Here is a 19,671-nt window from a genome sequence, read left to right as displayed (position 1 = left end):
CTATCTCTGTCTTTGGAAACAATTCAGCACTTTGTGCCTTGAAGCTCTAGGGCAATGTAGCACACCCAGAGCAGAAGTTCTACTTCAGCCAGATCAGGCCTGCAAAGAAACTGCGTTTCACAGCCCTTTGTAAGGGATGTTCCCGGTAGGCTGTAAGAGCCCAATGCAGAGCGAGTTGTTTCTTAGCTTCCCAAAGAGCTGGAAGCAAGATGCTTTGGGGACTATCTCTGTCTTTGGAAACAATTCAGCCCTTTGTGCCTTGAAGCTCTAGGGCAATGTAGCACACCCACAGCAGAAGTTCTACTTCAGCCAGATCAGGCCTGCAAAGAAACTGCGTTTCACAGCCCTTTGTAAGGGATGTTCCCGGTAGGCTGTAAGAGCCCAATGCAGAACGAGTTGTTTCTTAGCTTCCCAAAGAGCTGGAAGCAAGATGCTTTGGGGACTATCTCTGTCTTTGGAAACAATTCAGCACTTTGTGCCTTGAAGCTCTAGGGCAATGTAGCACACCCAGAGCAGAAGTTCTACTTCAGCCAGATCAGGCCTGCAAAGAAACTGCGTTTCACAGCCCTTTGTAAGGTTTGTTCCCGGTAGGCTTTAAGAGCCCAATGCAGAGCGAGTTGTTTCTTAGCTTCCCAAAGAGCTGGAAGCAAGATGCTTTGGGGACTATCTCTGTCTTTGGAAACAATTCAGCACTTTGTGCCTTGAAGCTCTAGGGCAATGTAGCACACCCACAGCAGAAGTTCTACTTCAGCCAGATAAGGCCTGCAAAGAAACTGCGTTTCACAGCCCTTTGTAAGGGATGTTCCCGGTAGGCTGTAAGAGCCCAATGCAGAACGAGTTGTTTCTTAGCTTCCCAAAGAGCTGGAAGCAAGATGCTTTGGGGACTATCTCTGTCTTTGGAAACAATTCAGCACTTTGTGCCTTGAAGCTCTAGGGCAATGTAGCACACCCACAGCAGAAGTTCTACTTCAGCCAGATCAGGTTGCAAAGAAACTACGTTTCACAGCCCTTTGTAAGGGATGTTCCCGGTAGGCTGTAAGAGCCCAATGCAGAGCGAGTTGTTTCTTAGCTTCCCAAAGAGCTGGAAGCAAGATGCTTTGGGGACTATCTCTGTCTTTGGAAACAATTCAGCACTTTGTGCCTTGAAGCTCTAGGGCAATGTAGCACACCCACAGCAGAAGTTCTACTTCAGCCAGATCAGGTTGCAAAGAAACTACGTTTCACAGCCCTTTGTAAGGGATGTTCCCGGTAGGCTGTAAGAGCCCAATGCAGAGCGAGTTGTTTCTTAGCTTCCCAAAGAGCTGGAAGCAAGATGCTTTGGGGACTATCTCTGTCTTTGGAAACAATTCAGCACTTTGTGCCTTGAAGCTCTAGGGCAATGTAGCACACCCACAGCAGAAGTTCTACTTCAGCCAGATCAGGCCTGCAAAGAAACTGCGTTTCACAGCCCTTTGTAAGGGATGTTCCCGGTAGGCTGTAAGAGCCCAATGCAGAGCGAGTTGTTTCTTAGCTTCCCAAAGAGCTGGAAGCAAGATGCTTTGGGGACTATCTCTGTCTTTGGAAACAATTCAGCACTTTGTGCCTTGAAGCTCTAGGGCAATGTAGCACACCCACAGCAGAAGTTCTACTTCAGCCAGATCAGGCCTGCAAAGAAACTGCGTTTCACAGCCCTTTGTAAGGGATGTTCCCGGTAGGCTGTAAGAGCCCAATGCAGAACGAGTTGTTTCTTAGCTTCCCAAAGAGCTGGAAGCAAGATGCTTTGGGGACTATCTCTGTCTTTGGAAACAATTCAGCACTTTGTGCCTTGAAGCTCTAGGGCAATGTAGCACACCCACAGCAGAAGTTCTACTTCAGCCAGATCAGGCCTGCAAAGAAACTGCGTTTCACAGCCCTTTGTAAGGGATGTTCCCGGTAGGCTGTAAGAGCCCAATGCAGAGCGAGTTGTTTCTTAGCTTCCCAAAGAGCTGGAAGCAAGATGCTTTGGGGACTATCTCTGTCTTTGGAAACAATTCAGCACTTTGTGCCTTGAAGCTCTAGGGCAATGTAGCACACCCAGAGCAGAAGTTCTACTTCAGCCAGATCAGGCCTGCAAAGAAACTGCGTTTCACAGCCCTTTGTAAGGGATGTTCCCGGTAGGCTGTAAGAGCCCAATGCAGAGCGAGTTGTTTCTTAGCTTCCCAAAGAGCTGGAAGCAAGATGCTTTGGGGACTATCTCTGTCTTTGGAAACAATTCAGCACTTTGTGCCTTGAAGCTCTAGGGCAATGTAGCACACCCACAGCAGAAGTTCTACTTCAGCCAGATCAGGCCTGCAAAGAAACTGCGTTTCACAGCCCTTTGTAAGGGATGTTCCCGGTAGGCTGTAAGAGCCCAATGCAGAGCGAGTTGTTTCTTAGCTTCGCAAAGAGCTGGAAGCAAGATGCTTTGGGGACTATCTCTGTCTTTGGAAACAATTCAGCCCTTTGTGCCTTGAAGCTCTAGGGCAATGTAGCACACCCACAGCAGAAGTTCTACTTCAGCCAGATCAGGCCTGCAAAGAAACTGCGTTTCACAGCCCTTTGTAAGGGATGTTCCCGGTAGGCTGTAAGAGCCCAATGCAGAGCGAGTTGTTTCTTAGCTTCCCAAAGAGCTGGAAGCAAGATGCTTTGGGGACTATCTCTGTCTTTGGAAACAATTCAGCACTTTGTGCCTTGAAGCTCTAGGGCAATGTAGCACACCCACAGCAGAAGTTCTACTTCAGCCAGATCAGGCCTGCAAAGAAACTGCGTTTCACAGCCCTTTGTAAGGGATGTTCCCGGTAGGCTGTAAGAGCCCAATGCAGAACGAGTTGTTTCTTAGCTTCCCAAAGAGCTGGAAGCAAGATGCTTTGGGGACTATCTCTGTCTTTGGAAACAATTCAGCACTTTGTGCCTTGAAGCTCTAGGGCAATGTAGCACACCCACAGCAGAAGTTCTACTTCAGCCAGATCAGGCCGGCAAAGAAACTGCGTTTCACAGCCCTTTGTAAGGGATGTTCCCGGTAGGCTGTAAGAGCCCAATGCAGAGCGAGTTGTTTCTTAGCTTCCCAAAGAGCTGGAAGCAAGATGCTTTGGGGACTATCTCTGTCTTTGGAAACAATTCAGCCCTTTGTGCCTTGAAGCTCTAGGGCAATGTAGCACACCCACAGCAGAAGTTCTACTTCAGCCAGATCAGGCCTGCAAAGAAACTGCGTTTCACAGCCCTTTGTAAGGGATGTTCCCGGTAGGCTGTAAGAGCCCAATGCAGAACGAGTTGTTTCTTAGCTTCCCAAAGAGCTGGAAGCAAGATGCTTTGGGGACTATCTCTGTCTTTGGAAACAATTCAGCACTTTGTGCCTTGAAGCTCTAGGGCAATGTAGCACACCCAGAGCAGAAGTTCTACTTCAGCCAGATCAGGCCTGCAAAGAAACTGCGTTTCACAGCCCTTTGTAAGGGATGTTCCCGGTAGGCTGTAAGAGCCCAATGCAGAGCGAGTTGTTTCTTAGCTTCCCAAAGAGCTGGAAGCAAGATGCTTTGGGGACTATCTCTGTCTTTGGAAACAATTCAGCACTTTGTGCCTTGAAGCTCTAGGGCAATGTAGCACACCCACAGCAGAAGTTCTACTTCAGCCAGATCAGGCCTGCAAAGAAACTGCGTTTCACAGCCCTTTGTAAGGGATGTTCCCGGTAGGCTGTAAGAGCCCAATGCAGAACGAGTTGTTTCTTAGCTTCCCAAAGAGCTGGAAGCAAGATGCTTTGGGGACTATCTCTGTCTTTGGAAACAATTCAGCACTTTGTGCCTTGAAGCTCTAGGGCAATGTAGCACACCCAGAGCAGAAGTTCTACTTCAGCCACATCAGGCCTGCAAAGAAACTGCGTTTCACAGCCCTTTGTAAGGGATGTTCCCGGTAGGCTGTAAGAGCCCAATGCAGAGCGAGTTGTTTCTTAGCTTCCCAAAGAGCTGGAAGCAAGATGCTTTGGGGACTATCTCTGTCTTTGGAAACAATTCAGCCCTTTGTGCCTTGAAGCTCTAGGGCAATGTAGCACACCCACAGCAGAAGTTCTACTTCAGCCAGATCAGGCCTGCAAAGAAACTGCGTTTCACAGCCCTTTGTAAGGGATGTTCCCGGTAGGCTGTAAGAGCCCAATGCAGAGCGAGTTGTTTCTTAGCTTCCCAAAGAGCTGGAAGCAAGATGCTTTGGGGACTATCTCTGTCTTTGGAAACAATTCAGCCCTTTGTGCCTTGAAGCTCTAGGGCAATGTAGCACACCCACAGCAGAAGTTCTACTTCAGCCAGATCAGGCCTGCAAAGAAACTGCGTTTCACAGCCCTTTGTAAGGGATGTTCCCGGTAGGCTGTAAGAGCCCAATGCAGAACGAGTTGTTTCTTAGCTTCCCAAAGAGCTGGAAGCAAGATGCTTTGGGGACTATCTCTGTCTTTGGAAACAATTCAGCACTTTGTGCCTTGAAGCTCTAGGGCAATGTAGCACACCCAGAGCAGAAGTTCTACTTCAGCCAGATCAGGCCTGCAAAGAAACTGCGTTTCACAGCCCTTTGTAAGGGATGTTCCCGGTAGGCTGTAAGAGCCCAATGCAGAGCGAGTTGTTTCTTAGCTTCCCAAAGAGCTGGAAGCAAGATGCTTTGGGGACTATCTCTGTCTTTGGAAACAATTCAGCCCTTTGTGCCTTGAAGCTCTAGGGCAATGTAGCACACCCACAGCAGAAGTTCTACTTCAGCCAGATCAGGCCTGCAAAGAAACTGCGTTTCACAGCCCTTTGTAAGGGATGTTCCCGGTAGGCTGTAAGAGCCCAATGCAGAACGAGTTGTTTCTTAGCTTCCCAAAGAGCTGGAAGCAAGATGCTTTGGGGACTATCTCTGTCTTTGGAAACAATTCAGCACTTTGTGCCTTGAAGCTCTAGGGCAATGTAGCACACCCACAGCAGAAGTTCTACTTCAGCCAGATCAGGCCGGCAAAGAAACTGCGTTTCACAGCCCTTTGTAAGGGATGTTCCCGGTAGGCTGTAAGAGCCCAATGCAGAGCGAGTTGTTTCTTAGCTTCGCAAAGAGCTGGAAGCAAGATGCTTTGGGGACTATCTCTGTCTTTGGAAACAATTCAGCCCTTTGTGCCTTGAAGCTCTAGGGCAATGTAGCACACCCACAGCAGAAGTTCTACTTCAGCCAGATCAGGCCTGCAAAGAAACTGCGTTTCACAGCCCTTTGTAAGGGATGTTCCCGGTAGGCTGTAAGAGCCCAATGCAGAACGAGTTGTTTCTTAGCTTCCCAAAGAGCTGGAAGCAAGATGCTTTGGGGACTATCTCTGTCTTTGGAAACAATTCAGCACTTTGTGCCTTGAAGCTCTAGGGCAATGTAGCACACCCACAGCAGAAGTTCTGCTTCAGCCAGATCAGGCCTGCAAAGAAACTGCGTTTCACAGCCCTTTGTAAGGGATGTTCCCGGTAGGCTGTAAGAGCCCAATGCAGAGCGAGTTGTTTCTTAGCTTCCCAAAGAGCTGGAAGCAAGATGCTTTGGGGACTATCTCTGTCTTTGGAAACAATTCAGCACTTTGTGCCTTGAAGCTCTAGGGCAATGTAGCACACCCACAGCAGAAGTTCTACTTCAGCCAGATCAGGCCTGCAAAGAAACTGCGTTTCACAGCCCTTTGTAAGGGATGTTCCCGGTAGGCTGTAAGAGCCCAATGCAGAGCGAGTTGTTTCTTAGCTTCCCAAAGAGCTGGAAGCAAGATGCTTTGGGGACTATCTCTGTCTTTGGAAACAATTCAGCACTTTGTGCCTTGAAGCTCTAGGGCAATGTAGCACACCCACAGCAGAAGTTCTACTTCAGCCAGATCAGGCCGGCAAAGAAACTGCGTTTCACAGCCCTTTGTAAGGGATGTTCCCGGTAGGCTGTAAGAGCCCAATGCAGAACGAGTTGTTTCTTAGCTTCCCAAAGAGCTGGAAGCAAGATGCTTTGGGGACTATCTCTGTCTTTGGAAACAATTCAGCACTTTGTGCCTTGAAGCTCTAGGGCAATGTAGCACACCCACAGCAGAAGTTCTACTTCAGCCAGATCAGGCCTGCAAAGAAACTGCGTTTCACAGCCCTTTGTAAGGGATGTTCCCGGTAGGCTGTAAGAGCCCAATGCAGAGCGAGTTGTTTCTTAGCTTCCCAAAGAGCTGGAAGCAAGATGCTTTGGGGACTATCTCTGTCTTTGGAAACAATTCAGCACTTTGTGCCTTGAAGCTCTAGGGCAATGTAGCACACCCACAGCAGAAGTTCTACTTCAGCCAGATCAGGCCTGCAAAGAAACTGCGTTTCACAGCCCTTTGTAAGGGATGTTCCCGGTAGGCTGTAAGAGCCCAATGCAGAACGAGTTGTTTCTTAGCTTCCCAAAGAGCTGGAAGCAAGATGCTTTGGGGACTATCTCTGTCTTTGGAAACAATTCAGCACTTTGTGCCTTGAAGCTCTAGGGCAATGTAGCACACCCACAGCAGAAGTTCTACTTCAGCCAGATCAGGCCGGCAAAGAAACTGCGTTTCACAGCCCTTTGTAAGGGATGTTCCCGGTAGGCTGTAAGAGCCCAATGCAGAGCGAGTTGTTTCTTAGCTTCGCAAAGAGCTGGAAGCAAGATGCTTTGGGGACTATCTCTGTCTTTGGAAACAATTCAGCCCTTTGTGCCTTGAAGCTCTAGGGCAATGTAGCACACCCACAGCAGAAGTTCTACTTCAGCCAGATCAGGCCTGCAAAGAAACTGCGTTTCACAGCCCTTTGTAAGGGATGTTCCCGGTAGGCTGTAAGAGCCCAATGCAGAACGAGTTGTTTCTTAGCTTCCCAAAGAGCTGGAAGCAAGATGCTTTGGGGACTATCTCTGTCTTTGGAAACAATTCAGCACTTTGTGCCTTGAAGCTCTAGGGCAATGTAGCACACCCACAGCAGAAGTTCTACTTCTGCCAGATCAGGCCTGCAAAGAAACTGCGTTTCACAGCCCTTTGTAAGGGATGTTCCCGGTAGGCTGTAAGAGCCCAATGCAGAACGAGTTGTTTCTTAGCTTCCCAAAGAGCTGGAAGCAAGATGCTTTGGGGACTATCTCTGTCTTTGGAAACAATTCAGCACTTTGTGCCTTGAAGCTCTAGGGCAATGTAGCACACCCACAGCAGAAGTTCTACTTCAGCCAGATCAGGCCTGCAAAGAAACTGCGTTTCACAGCCCTTTGTAAGGGATGTTCCCGGTAGGCTGTAAGAGCCCAATGCAGAGCGAGTTGTTTCTTAGCTTCCCAAAGAGCTGGAAGCAAGATGCTTTGGGGACTATCTCTGTCTTTGGAAACAATTCAGCACTTTGTGCCTTGAAGCTCTAGGGCAATGTAGCACACCCACAGCAGAAGTTCTACTTCAGCCAGATCAGGCCTGCAAAGAAACTGCGTTTCACAGCCCTTTGTAAGGGATGTTCCCGGTAGGCTGTAAGAGCCCAATGCAGAACGAGTTGTTTCTTAGCTTCCCAAAGAGCTGGAAGCAAGATGCTTTGGGGACTATCTCTGTCTTTGGAAACAATTCAGCACTTTGTGCCTTGAAGCTCTAGGGCAATGTAGCACACCCACAGCAGAAGTTCTACTTCAGCCAGATCAGGCCTGCAAAGAAACTGCGTTTCACAGCCCTTTGTAAGGGATGTTCCCGGTAGGCTGTAAGAGCCCAATGCAGAGCGAGTTGTTTCTTAGCTTCCCAAAGAGCTGGAAGCAAGATGCTTTGGGGACTATCTCTGTCTTTGGAAACAATTCAGCCCTTTGTGCCTTGAAGCTCTAGGGCAATGTAGCACACCCACAGCAGAAGTTCTACTTCAGCCAGATCAGGCCTGCAAAGAAACTGCGTTTCACAGCCCTTTGTAAGGGATGTTCCCGGTAGGCTGTAAGAGCCCAATGCAGAACGAGTTGTTTCTTAGCTTCCCAAAGAGCTGGAAGCAAGATGCTTTGGGGACTATCTCTGTCTTTGGAAACAATTCAGCACTTTGTGCCTTGAAGCTCTAGGGCAATGTAGCACACCCACAGCAGAAGTTCTACTTCAGCCAGATCAGGCCTGCAAAGAAACTGCGTTTCACAGCCCTTTGTAAGGGATGTTCCCGGTAGGCTGTAAGAGCCCAATGCAGAGCGAGTTGTTTCTTAGCTTCCCAAAGAGCTGGAAGCAAGATGCTTTGGGGACTATCTCTGTCTTTGGAAACAATTCAGCACTTTGTGCCTTGAAGCTCTAGGGCAATGTAGCACACCCACAGCAGAAGTTCTACTTCAGCCAGATCAGGCCTGCAAAGAAACTGCGTTTCACAGCCCTTTGTAAGGGATGTTCCCGGTAGGCTGTAAGAGCCCAATGCAGAACGAGTTGTTTCTTAGCTTCCCAAAGAGCTGGAAGCAAGATGCTTTGGGGACTATCTCTGTCTTTGGAAACAATTCAGCCCTTTGTGCCTTGAAGCTCTAGGGCAATGTAGCACACCCAGAGCAGAAGTTCTACTTCAGCCACATCAGGCCTGCAAAGAAACTGCGTTTCACAGCCCTTTGTAAGGGATGTTCCCGGTAGGCTGTAAGAGCCCAATGCAGAGCGAGTTGTTTCTTAGCTTCCCAAAGAGCTGGAAGCAAGATGCTTTGGGGCCTATCTCTGTCTTTGGAAACAATTCAGCACTTTGTGCCTTGAAGCTCTAGAGCAATGCAGCACACCCAGAGCAGAAGTTCTACTTCAGCCAGATCAGGCCTGCAAAGAAACTGCGTTTCACAGCCCTTTGTAAGGGATGTTCCCGGTAGGCTGTAAGAGCCCAATGCAGAGCGAGTTGTTTCTTAGCTTCCCAAAGAGCTGGAAGCAAGATGCTTTGGGGACTATCTCTGTCTTTGGAAACAATTCAGCACTTTGTGCCTTGAAGCTCTAGGGCAATGTAGCACACCCACAGCAGAAGTTCTACTTCAGCCAGATCAGGCCTGCAAAGAAACTGCGTTTCACAGCCCTTTGTAAGGGATGTTCCCGGTAGGCTGTAAGAGCCCAATGCAGAACGAGTTGTTTCTTAGATTCCCAAAGAGCTGGAAGCAAGATGCTTTGGGGACTATCTCTGTCTTTGGAAACAATTCAGCACTTTGTGCCTTGAAGCTCTAGGGCAAAGTAGCACACCCACAGCAGAAGTTCTACTTCAGCCAGATCAGGCCTGCAAAGAAACTGCGTTTCACAGCCCTTTGTAAGGGATGTTCCCGGTAGGCTGTAAGAGCCCAATGCAGAACGAGTTGTTTCTTAGCTTCCCAAAGAGCTGGAAGCAAGATGCTTTGGGGACTATCTCTGTCTTTGGAAACAATTCAGCACTTTGTGCCTTGAAGCTCTAGGGCAATGTAGCACACCCACAGCAGAAGTTCTACTTCAGCCAGATCAGGCCTGCCAAGAAACTGCGTTCAACAGGACTTTGTAAGAGATGTTCCCCATAGGCTGTAAGAACACTGTGCAGAGCGAGTTGTTTCATAGCTTCCCATAGAGCTGGAAGCAAGATGCTTTGGGGCCTATCTCTGTCTTTGGAAACAATTCAGCAGTTTGTGCCTTGAAGCTCTAGAGCAATGTAGCACACCCAGAGCAGAAGTTCTACTTCAGCCAGATCAGGCCTGCAAAGGAACTGCGTTTCACAGCCCTTTGTAAGGGATGTTCCCGGTAGGCTGTAAGAGCCCAATGTAGAGCGAGTTGTTTCTTAGCTTCCCAAAGAGCTGGAAGCAAGATGCTTTGGGGACTATCTCTGTCTTTGGAAACAATTCAGCACTTTGTGCCTTGAAGCTCTAGGGCAATGTAGCACACCCACAGCAGAAGTTCTACTTCAGCCAGATCAGGCCTGCAAAGAAACTGCGTTTCACAGCCCTTTGTAAGGGATGTTCCCGGTAGGATGTAAGAGCCCAATGCAGAGCGAGTTGTTTCTTAGCTTCCCAAAGAGCTGGAAGCAAGATGCTTTGGGGACTATCTCTGTCTTTGGAAACAATTCAGCACTTTGTGCCTTGAAGCTCTAGGGCAATGCAGCACACCCACAGCAGAAGTTCTACTTCAGCCAGATCAGGCCTGCAAAGAAACTGCGTTTCACAGCCCTTTGTAAGGGATGTTCCCGGTAGGCTGTAAGAGCCCAATGCAGAGCGAGTTGTTTCTTAGCTTCCCAAAGAGCTGGAAGCAAGATGCTTTGGGGACTATCTCTGTCTTTGGAAACAATTCAGCACTTTGTGCCTTGAAGCTCTAGGGCAATGTAGCACACCCACAGCAGAAGTTCTACTTCAGCCAGATCAGGCCTGCAAAGAAACTGCGTTTCACAGCCCTTTGTAAGGGATGTTCCCGGTAGGCTGTAAGAGCCCAATGCAGAGCGAGTTGTTTCTTAGCTTCCCAAAGAGCTGGAAGCAAGATGCTTTGGGGACTATCTCTGTCTTTGGAAACAATTCAGCACTTTGTGCCTTGAAGCTCTAGGGCAATGTAGCACACCCAGAGCAGAAGTTCTACTTCAGCCAGATCAGGCCTGCAAAGAAACTGCGTTTCACAGCCCTTTGTAAGGGATGTTCCCGGTAGGCTGTAAGAGCCCAATGCAGAGCGAGTTGTTTCTTAGCTTCCCAAAGAGCTGGAAGCAAGATGCTTTGGGGAGTATCTCTGTCTTTGGAAACAATTCAGCACTTTGTGCCTTGAAGCTCTAGGGCAATGTAGCACACCCACAGCAGAAGTTCTACTTCAGCCAGATCAGGCCTGCCAAGAAACTGCGTTCAACAGGACTTTGTAAGAGATGTTCCCCATAGGCTGTAAGAACACTGTGCAGAGCGAGTTGTTTCATAGCTTCCCATAGAGCTGGAAGCAAGATGCTTTGGGGCCTATCTCTGTCTTTGGAAACAATTCAGCAGTTTGTGCCTTGAAGCTCTAGAGCAATGTAGCACACCCAGAGCAGAAGTTCTACTTCAGCCAGATCAGGCCTGCAAAGAAACTGCGTTTCACAGCCCTTTGTAAGGGCTGTTCCCGGTAGGCTGTAAGAGCCCAATGCAGAGCGAGTTGTTTCTTAGCTTCCCAAAGAGCTGGAAGCAAGATGCTTTGGGGACTATCTCTGTCTTTGGAAACAATTCAGCACTTTGTGCCTTGAAGCTCTAGGGCAATGTAGCACACCCACAGCAGAAGTTCTACTTCAGCCAGATCAGGCCTGCAAAGAAACTGCGTTTCACAGCCCTTTGTAAGGGATGTTCCCGGTAGGCTGTAAGAGCCCAATGCAGAACGAGTTGTTTCTTAGCTTCCCAAAGAGCTGGAAGCAAGATGCTTTGGGGACTATCTCTGTCTTTGGAAACAATTCAGCAGTTTGTGCCTTGAAGCTCTAGGGCAATGTAGCCACCCACAGCAGAAGTTCTACTTCAGCCAGATCAGGCCTGCAAAGAAACTGCGTTTCACAGCCCTTTGTAAGGGATGTTCCCGGTAGGCTGTAAGAGCCCAATGCAGATCGAGTTGTTTCTTAGCTTCCCAAAGAGCTGGAAGCAAGATGCTTTGGGGACTATCTCTGTCTTTGGAAACAATTCAGCACTTTGTGCCTTGAAGCTCTAGGGCAATGTAGCACACCCACAGCAGAAGTTCTACTTCAGCCAGATCAGGCCTGCAAAGAAACTGCGTTTCACAGCCCTTTGTAAGGGATGTTCCCGGTAGGCTGTAAGAGCCCAATGCAGAGCGAGTTGTTTCTTAGCTTCCCAAAGAGCTGGAAGCAAGATGCTTTGGGGACTATTTCTGTCTTTGGAAACAATTCAGCACTTTGTGCCTTGAAGCTCTAGGGCAATGTAGCACACCCACAGCAGAAGTTCTACTTCAGCCAGATCAGGCCTGCAAAGAAACTGCGTTTCACAGCCCTTTGTAAGGGATGTTCCCGGTAGGCTGTAAGAGCCCAATGCAGAGCGAGTTGTTTCTTAGCTTCCCAAAGAGCTGGAAGCAAGATGCTTTGGGGACTATCTCTGTCTTTGGAAACAATTCAGCACTTTGTGCCTTGAAGCTCTAGGGCAATGTAGCACACCCACAGCAGAAGTTCTACTTCAGCCAGATCAGGCCTGCAAAGAAACTGCGTTTCACAGCCCTTTGTAAGGGATGTTCCCGGTAGGCTGTAAGAGCCCAATGCAGAGCGAGTTGTTTCTTAGCTTCCCAAAGAGCTGGAAGCAAGATGCTTTGGGGACTATTTCTGTCTTTGGAAACAATTCAGCACTTTGTGCCTTGAAGCTCTAGGGCAATGTAGCACACCCACAGCAGAAGTTCTACTTCAGCCAGATCAGGCCTGCAAAGAAACTGCGTTTCACAGCCCTTTGTAAGGGATGTTCCCGGTAGGCTGTAAGAGCCCAATGCAGAGCGAGTTGTTTCTTAGCTTCCCAAAGAGCTGGAAGCAAGATGCTTTGGGGACTATCTCTGTCTTTGGAAACAATTCAGCACTTTGTGCCTTGAAGCTCTAGGGCAATGTAGCACACCCACAGCAGAAGTTCTACTTCAGCCAGCTCAGGCCTGCAAAGAAACTGCGTTTCACAGCCCTTTGTAAGGGATGTTCCCGGTAGGCTGTAAGAGCCCAATGCAGAGCGAGTTGTTTCTTAGCTTCCCAAAGAGCTGGAAGCAAGATGCTTTGGGGACTATCTCTGTCTTTGGAAACAATTCAGCACTTTGTGCCTTGAAGCTCTAGGGCAATGTAGCACACCCACAGCAGATGTTCTACTTCAGCCAGATCAGGCCTGCAAAGAAACTGCGTTTCACAGCCCTTTGTAAGGGATGTTCCCGGTAGGCTGTAAGAGCCCAATGCAGAGCGAGTTGTTTCTTAGCTTCCCAAAGAGCTGGAAGCAAGATGCTTTGGGGACTATCTCTGTCTTTGGAAACAATTCAGCACTTTGTGCCTTGAAGCTCTAGGGCAATGTAGCACACCCACAGCAGAAGTTCTACTTCAGCCAGATCAGGCCTGCCAAGAAACTGCGTTTCACAGCCCTTTGTAAGGGATGTTCCCGGTAGGCTGTAAGAGCCCAATGCAGAGCGAGTTGTTTCTTAGCTTCCCAAAGAGCTGGAAGCAAGATGCTTTGGGGAGTATCTCTGTCTTTGGAAACAATTCAGCACTTTGTGCCTTGAAGCTCTAGGGCAATGTAGCACACCCACAGCAGAAGTTCTACTTCAGCCAGATCAGGCCTGCCAAGAAACTGCGTTCAACAGGACTTTGTAAGAGATGTTCCCCATAGGCTGTAAGAACACTGTGCAGAGCGAGTTGTTTCATAGCTTCCCATAGAGCTGGAAGCAAGATGCTTTGGGGCCTATCTCTGTCTTTGGAAACAATTCAGCAGTTTGTGCCTTGAAGCTCTAGAGCAATGTAGCACACCCAGAGCAGAAGTTCTACTTCAGCCAGATCAGGCCTGCAAAGAAACTGCGTTTCACAGCCCTTTGTAAGGGCTGTTCCCGGTAGGCTGTAAGAGCCCAATGCAGAGCGAGTTGTTTCTTAGCTTCCCAAAGAGCTGGAAGCAAGATGCTTTGGGGACTATCTCTGTCTTTGGAAACAATTCAGCACTTTGTGCCTTGAAGCTCTAGGGCAATGTAGCACACCCACAGCAGAAGTTCTACTTCAGCCAGATCAGGCCTGCAAAGAAACTGCGTTTCACAGCCCTTTGTAAGGGATGTTCCCGGTAGGCTGTAAGAGCCCAATGCAGAACGAGTTGTTTCTTAGCTTCCCAAAGAGCTGGAAGCAAGATGCTTTGGGGACTATCTCTGTCTTTGGAAACAATTCAGCAGTTTGTGCCTTGAAGCTCTAGGGCAATGTAGCCACCCACAGCAGAAGTTCTACTTCAGCCAGATCAGGCCTGCAAAGAAACTGCGTTTCACAGCCCTTTGTAAGGGATGTTCCCGGTAGGCTGTAAGAGCCCAATGCAGATCGAGTTGTTTCTTAGCTTCCCAAAGAGCTGGAAGCAAGATGCTTTGGGGACTATCTCTGTCTTTGGAAACAATTCAGCACTTTGTGCCTTGAAGCTCTAGGGCAATGTAGCACACCCACAGCAGAAGTTCTACTTCAGCCAGATCAGGCCTGCAAAGAAACTGCGTTTCACAGCCCTTTGTAAGGGATGTTCCCGGTAGGCTGTAAGAGCCCAATGCAGAGCGAGTTGTTTCTTAGCTTCCCAAAGAGCTGGAAGCAAGATGCTTTGGGGACTATTTCTGTCTTTGGAAACAATTCAGCACTTTGTGCCTTGAAGCTCTAGGGCAATGTAGCACACCCACAGCAGAAGTTCTACTTCAGCCAGATCAGGCCTGCAAAGAAACTGCGTTTCACAGCCCTTTGTAAGGGATGTTCCCGGTAGGCTGTAAGAGCCCAATGCAGAGCGAGTTGTTTCTTAGCTTCCCAAAGAGCTGGAAGCAAGATGCTTTGGGGACTATCTCTGTCTTTGGAAACAATTCAGCACTTTGTGCCTTGAAGCTCTAGGGCAATGTAGCACACCCACAGCAGAAGTTCTACTTCAGCCAGATCAGGCCTGCAAAGAAACTGCGTTTCACAGCCCTTTGTAAGGGATGTTCCCGGTAGGCTGTAAGAGCCCAATGCAGAGCGAGTTGTTTCTTAGCTTCCCAAAGAGCTGGAAGCAAGATGCTTTGGGGACTATTTCTGTCTTTGGAAACAATTCAGCACTTTGTGCCTTGAAGCTCTAGGGCAATGTAGCACACCCACAGCAGAAGTTCTACTTCAGCCAGATCAGGCCTGCAAAGAAACTGCGTTTCACAGCCCTTTGTAAGGGATGTTCCCGGTAGGCTGTAAGAGCCCAATGCAGAGCGAGTTGTTTCTTAGCTTCCCAAAGAGCTGGAAGCAAGATGCTTTGGGGACTATCTCTGTCTTTGGAAACAATTCAGCACTTTGTGCCTTGAAGCTCTAGGGCAATGTAGCACACCCACAGCAGAAGTTCTACTTCAGCCAGCTCAGGCCTGCAAAGAAACTGCGTTTCACAGCCCTTTGTAAGGGATGTTCCCGGTAGGCTGTAAGAGCCCAATGCAGAGCGAGTTGTTTCTTAGCTTCCCAAAGAGCTGGAAGCAAGATGCTTTGGGGACTATCTCTGTCTTTGGAAACAATTCAGCACTTTGTGCCTTGAAGCTCTAGGGCAATGTAGCACACCCACAGCAGATGTTCTACTTCAGCCAGATCAGGCCTGCAAAGAAACTGCGTTTCACAGCCCTTTGTAAGGGATGTTCCCGGTAGGCTGTAAGAGCCCAATGCAGAGCGAGTTGTTTCTTAGCTTCCCAAAGAGCTGGAAGCAAGATGCTTTGGGGACTATCTCTGTCTTTGGAAACAATTCAGCACTTTGTGCCTTGAAGCTCTAGGGCAATGTAGCACACCCACAGCAGAAGTTCTACTTCAGCCAGATCAGGCCTGCCAAGAAACTGCGTTTCACAGCCCTTTGTAAGGGATGTTCCCGGTAGGCTGTAAGAGCCCAATGCAGAACGAGTTGTTTCTTAGCTTCCCAAAGAGCTGGAAGCAAGATGCTTTGGGGACTATCTCTGTCTTTGGAAACAATTCAGCACTTTGTGCCTTGAAGCTCTAGGGCAATGTAGCACACCCACAGCAGAAGTTCTACTTCAGCCAGATCAGGCCTGCCAAGAAACTGCGTTCAACAGGACTTTGTAAGAGATGTTCCCCATAGGCTGTAAGAACACTGTGCAGAGCGAGTTGTTTCATAGCTTCCCATAGAGCTGGAAGCAAGATGCTTTGGGGCCTATCTCTGTCTTTGGAAACAATTCAGCAGTTTGTGCCTTGAAGCTCTAGAGCAATGTAGCACACCCAGAGCAGAAGTTCTACTTCAGCCAGATCAGGCCTGCAAAGAAACTGCGTTTCACAGCCCTTTGTAAGGGATGTTCCCGGTAGGCTGTAAGAGCCCAATGCAGAGCGAGTTGTTTCTTAGCTTCCCAAAGAGCTGGAAGCAAGATGCTTTGGGGACTATCTCTGTCTTTGGAAACAATTCAGCACTTTGTGCCTTGAAGCTCTAGGGCAATGTAGCACACCCACAGCAGAAGTTCTACTTCAGCCAGATCAGGCCTGCAAAGAAACTGCGTTTCACAGCCTTTTGTAAGGGATGTTCCCGGTAGGCTGTAAGAGCCCAATGCAGAACGAGTTGTTTCTTAGCTTCCCAAAGAGCTGGAAGCAAGATGCTTTGGGGACTATCTCTGTCTTTGGAAACAATTCAGCACTTTGTGCCTTGAAGCTCTAGGGCAATGTAGCACACCCACAGCAGAAGTTCTACTTCAGCCAGATCAGGCCTGCCAAGAAACTGCGTTTCACAGCCCTTTGTAAGGGATGTTCCCGGTAGGCTGTAAGAGCCCAATGCAGAGCGAGTTGTTTCTTAGCTTCCCAAAGAGCTGGAAGCAAGATGCTTTGGGGACTATCTCTGTCTTTGGAAACAATTCAGCACTTTGTGCCTTGAAGCTCTAGGGCAATGTAGCACACCCACAGCAGAAGTTCTACTTCAGCCAGATCAGGCCTGCAAAGAAACTGCGTTTCACAGCCCTTTGTAAGGGATGTTCCCGGTAGGCTGTAAGAGCCCAATGCAGAGCGAGTTGTTTCTTAGCTTCCCAAAGAGCTGGAAGCAAGATGCTTTGGGGACTATCTCTGTCTTTGGAAACAATTCAGCACTTTGTGCCTTGAAGCTCTAGGGCAATGTAGCACACCCACAGCAGAAGTTCTACTTCAGCCAGATCAGGCCTGCAAGGAAACTGCGTTTCACAGCCCTTTGTAAGGGATGTTCCCGGTAGGCTGTAAGAGCCCAATGCAGAACGAGTTGTTTCTTAGCTTCCCAAAGAGCTGGAAGCAAGATGCTTTGGGGACTATCTCTGTCTTTGGAAACAATTCAGCACTTTGTGCCTTGAAGCTCTAGGGCAATGTAGCACACCCACAGCAGAAGTTCTACTTCAGCCAGATCAGGCCTGCCAAGAAACTGCGTTCAACAGGACTTTGTAAGAGATGTTCCCCATAGGCTGTAAGAACACTGTGCAGAGCGAGTTGTTTCATAGCTTCCCATAGAGCTGGAAGCAAGATGCTTTGGGGCCTATCTCTGTCTTTGGAAACAATTCAGCAGTTTGTGCCTTGAAGCTCTAGAGTAATGTAGCACACCCAGAGCAGAAGTTCTACTTCAGCCAGATCAGGCCTGCAAAGAAACTGCGTTTCACAGCCCTTTGTAAGGGATGTTCCCGGTAGGCTGTAAGAGCCCAATGCAGAGCGAGTTGTTTCTTAGCTTCCCAAAGAGCTGGAAGCAAGATGCTTTGGGGACTATCTCTGTCTTTGGAAACAATTCAGCACTTTGTGCCTTGAAGCTCTAGGGCAATGTAGCACACCCACAGCAGAAGTTCTACTTCAGCCAGATCAGGCCTGCCAAGAAACTGCGTTTCACAGCCCTTTGTAAGGGATGTTCCCGGTAGGCTGTAAGAGCCCAATGCAGAGCGAGTTGTTTTTTAGCTTCCCAAAGAGCTGGAAGCAAGATGCTTTGGGGACTATCTCTGTCTTTGGAAACAATTCAGCACTTTGTGCCTTGAAGCTCTAGGGCAATGTAGCACACCCACAGCAGAAGTTCTACTTCAGCCAGATCAGGCCTGCAAAGAAACTGCGTTTCACAGCCCTTTGTAAGGGATGTTCCCGGTAGGCTGTAAGAGCCCAATGCAGAGCGAGTTGTTTCTTAGCTTCCCAAAGAGCTGGAAGCAAGATGCTTTGGGGACTCTCTTTGTCTTTGGAAACAATTCAGCACTTTGTGCCTTGAAGCTCTAGGGCAATGTAGCACACCCACAGCAGAAGTTCTACTTCAGCCAGATCAGGCCTGCCAAGAAACTGCGTTCAACAGGACTTTGTAAGAGATGTTCCCCATAGGCTGTAAGAACACTGTGCAGAGCGAGTTGTTTCATAGCTTCCCATAGAGCTGGAAGCAAGATGCTTTGGGGCCTATCTCTGTCTTTGGAAACAATTCAGCAGTTTGTGCCTTGAAGCTCTAGGGCAATGTAGCACACCCAGAGCAGAAGTTCTACTTCAGCCAGATCAGGCCTGCAAAGAAACTGCGTTTCACAGCCCTTTGTAAGGGATGTTCCCGGTAGGCTGTAAGAGCCCAATGCAGCGCGTTGTTTCTTAGCTTCCCAAAGAGCTGGAAGCAAGATGCTTTGGGGACTATCTCTGTCTTTGGAAACAATTCAGCACTTTGTGCCTTGAAGCTCTAGGGCAATGTAGCACACCCACAGCAGAAGTTCTACTTCAGCCAGATCAGGCCTGCAAAGAAACTGGGTTTCACAGCCCTTTGTAAGGGATGTTCCCGGTAGGCTGTAAGAGCCCAATGCAGAGCGAGTTGTTTCTTAGCTTCCCAAAGAGCTGGAAGCAAGATGCTTTGGGGACTATCTCTGTCTTTGGAAACAATTCAGCACTTTGTGCCTTGAAGCTCTAGGGCAATGTAGCACACCCACAGCAGAAGTTCTACTTCAGCCAGATCAGGCCTGCAAAGAAACTGCGTTTCACAGCCCTTTGTAAGGGATGTTCCCGGTAGGCTGTAAGAGCCCAATGCAGAACGAGTTGTTTCTTAGCTTCCCAAAGAGCTGGAAGCAAGATGCTTTGGGGACTATCTCTGTCTTTGGAAACAATTCAGCAGTTTGTGCCTTGAAGCTCTAGGGCAATGTAGCCACCCACAGCAGAAGTTCTACTTCAGCCAGATCAGGCCTGCAAAGAAACTGCATTTCACAGCCCTTTGTAAGGGATGTTCCCGGTAGGCTGTAAGAGCCCAATGCAGATCGAGTTGTTTCTTAGCTTCCCAAAGAGCTGGAAGCAAGATGCTTTGGGGACTATCTCTGTCTTTGGAAACAATTCAGCACTTTGTGCCTTGAAGCTCTAGGGCAATGTAGCACACCCACAGCAGAAGTTCTACTTCAGCCAGATCAGGCCTGCAAAGAAACTGCGTTTCACAGCCCTTTGTAAGGGATGTTCCCGGTAGGCTGTAAGAGCCCAATGCAGAGCGAGTTGTTTCTTAGCTTCCCAAAGAGCTGGAAGCAAGATGCTTTGGGGACTATTTCTGTCTTTGGAAACAATTCAGCACTTTGTGCCTTGAAGCTCTAGGGCAATGTAGCACACCCACAGCAGAAGTTCTACTTCAGCCAGATCAGGCCTGCAAAGAAACTGCGTTTCACAGCCCTTTGTAAGGGATGTTCCCGGTAGGCTGTAAGAGCCCAATGCAGAGCGAGTTGTTTCTTAGCTTCCCAAAGAGCTGGAAGCAAGATGCTTTGGGGACTATCTCTGTCTTTGGAAACAATTCAGCACTTTGTGCCTTGAAGCTCTAGGGCAATGTAGCACACCCACAGCAGAAGTTCTACTTCAGCCAGATCAGGCCTGCAAAGAAACTGCGTTTCACAGCCCTTTGTAAGGGATGTTCCCGGTAGGCTGTAAGAGCCCAATGCAGAGCGAGTTGTTTCTTAGCTTCCCAAAGAGCTGGAAGCAAGATGCTTTGGGGACTATTTCTGTCTTTGGAAACAATTCAGCACTTTGTGCCTTGAAGCTCTAGGGCAATGTAGCACACCCACAGCAGAAGTTCTACTTCAGCCAGATCAGGCCTGCAAAGAAACTGCGTTTCACAGCCCTTTGTAAGGGATGTTCCCGGTAGGCTGTAAGAGCCCAATGCAGAGCGAGTTGTTTCTTAGCTTCCCAAAGAGCTGGAAGCAAGATGCTTTGGGGACTATCTCTG

The sequence above is a fragment of the Equus asinus genome, chromosome 2 (assembly GCF_041296235.1).
Source record: "Equus asinus isolate D_3611 breed Donkey chromosome 2, EquAss-T2T_v2, whole genome shotgun sequence".
Taxonomy (NCBI): Eukaryota; Metazoa; Chordata; class Mammalia; order Perissodactyla; family Equidae; genus Equus; species Equus asinus.
This window is presented reverse-complemented; position numbering follows the sequence as displayed.